Source organism: Scylla paramamosain, chromosome 3, assembly GCF_035594125.1.
Source record: "Scylla paramamosain isolate STU-SP2022 chromosome 3, ASM3559412v1, whole genome shotgun sequence".
NCBI classification, from domain to species: Eukaryota; Metazoa; Arthropoda; class Malacostraca; order Decapoda; family Portunidae; genus Scylla; species Scylla paramamosain.
The window spans coordinates 8447606-8450000 of NC_087153.1; positions in this window are offsets into that span (position 1 = coordinate 8447606).

Consider the following 2395-nt stretch of genomic DNA (forward strand, 5'->3'; position numbering starts at 1 on the left):
GATTGTGGTAATAGTTTAATAAAAAAATCCACCATCATCAATGTAAAAAAAAAAACACCATGAAAATCCTACTAATCACCTGTGTCGCTTTTGAAAATAATCTTTTGTGAGAGAAGAAAGCATTTAAGAAAAATGACCTCAACCCTTCCAGTGCTTATAGTCAATCTCTCCCATTATCAAACAACAACTTTTAAAAAGACTTCTTACTGCATTATTTTAAAAACGTACTTCTGTAACTTAACTAGGAAGAAACTAACCTCGTATTCTTTTTTTCTTCTTCTTTATGTTCATCCAAACATTTCATAACGCTGATTTCAATATTAACAAAAGACGAACACATCAATTAAAGGGTTAAGACGACGGTACTATTGAAGTCTCGTTCAGCAGTATGGGAGGCGGTACTTTTACTCTTCTCTGCTCCTCCACTCACACTTCTGAGATGGTGGTGTGGAGGGACTTAAGTATGGCATCACACTTTTCTCCAAACAAACATGCAAACACACTGGCTTCACTTATTCTCATCAGAAGGAAGCTTATTAGTAATGATGATTGTGACGATGATGATGGTGATGATAAAAGTGGTGTATCTATACGTAGGATTCCAATAGGAGATCTTGTATTTTAATTCCAACTTATTCTGTCTGTCTGCCTATTTATCTTTTACAGCTCTCTCTCTCTCTCTCTCTCTCTCTCTCTCTCTCTCTCTCTCTCTCTCTCTCTCTCTCTCTCTCTCTCTCTCTCTGTCTCCATTATTCCCCGTACAACTCCACACGGCTTCTCAGATTTGCAATACGGTACTTTAACGAAGAACGTGTTTTCCTCCTCATACTAACCGTATCTTAATTATTCCCCACACTAATCGCTTCTGCACGCGGGCGCCTCATCCGCAGCAGGTCAGGAGGTGCTCGGGGCGCCAGCGAGATTGGAATATCGAGAATGATCAATACACTTTTTTCCTCTCCCTCTGTTTTTTACACCTTCCTGCTGTTTTCAATTTCTCCGACCGGAAAATACTGGCACCTCACGAACGAGATTGGCCTTCAATTTCAGAATTTTGTGATTTGTTGACTTTCTTTACCTTGAGGAGGATAGACCGGGAATACAAATCAGGCATTTCACACCCCGGGAAAAGTGAGGGGCGGTAAAGTATTCGTCTTATGTTTCAGCGGCAGGGAGGCAGTAAGGTCCCTATTCAGAAACGCTTTGCTCTCTAAAAAAACGAATATTTTCCAAGGCCACATTGATGATTAGTCGGGTTCTCGCGAGTGTTTCTCCTGTTGATAATATAGAAATCTTGTTAATCTGTCACCAGAATCATAAACACATCGTTAAAACACTTGTCATTTCAACTAGAGTCTTTTGAATGCGGTGCAGAAGTGCTTCAGAATACGGTCCTACGTCAGGTCGGAGGCCATCAGGTGCCTCGGTCTATCGGTCTTCAGTCTCTCCTCACCTTTAAATGGTCAATTAAACAACTGGTTCTCTTTCCACAGGTGCGACCTTTCATAAAACTGTCCAATCTCATCCCTTGTGTCGAGTGTTGCCCAAGCCAGCCTGACTCCACGGGACACGCGCCGAGGGTAATGACCTCTGGCACTATGGTTCCCCCCCTCTCTCTCTCTCTCTCTCTCTCTCTCTCTCTCTCTCTCTCTCTCTCTCTCTCTCTCTCTCTCTCTACTTTTTACGTTGTCTCCACTTTTCTTTCTTCCTTCCTTTCCGCCTATCCACCTTTTCTAATTCTCCTCTTTTTTTTTTCCTCCTCCCTCACCCTCCCCTCCTTCTCCTTCTTCCACTCCCTCCAGCCACACCATCTCCCTCTCATTAGCTCGGGCAAAACACACACTCGCATGCAGCACAAGCCACATCATCAACCTGCGCCGGGGACAACACTCACATTAGCGGCCTTACAGCAGGAGTGTTCTCAAGACCCTGCCCTCGCATCATCGCAATTTCACTCCTGCTGCAAGGCAACGCGAAGGATACCAAGACCCTGACCAAAGATGGGAAGGAAGGACCACCCTAAATCGCTCCCTCTCCCCCTCAACCACCCCACCACCATCATCAACCACCTGACCCCCTCTCCCAGCCATCACCAACCGACCGTCTCTCTCCCCCCACCAACCACCACCGCCACCAGTGGTGGTGTGAACACCGTGATTTCCTCGTCAAAATGCAAATTCATGCAGGAAACAGCATCAGCAGGTGAACTTTTCTGGGCAAAGCAGCCTCTGTATTTTTTTTTTTTTTCGGAGGAGCCATGGTGGTGGTGCAAGTGGTGGTGGTGGTGGTGGTGGTTGTAATGGCGGTTGGTGTTTTAGATTAGAATGTGTAGTTTTATATATATATATATATATATATATATATATATATATATATATATATATATATATATATA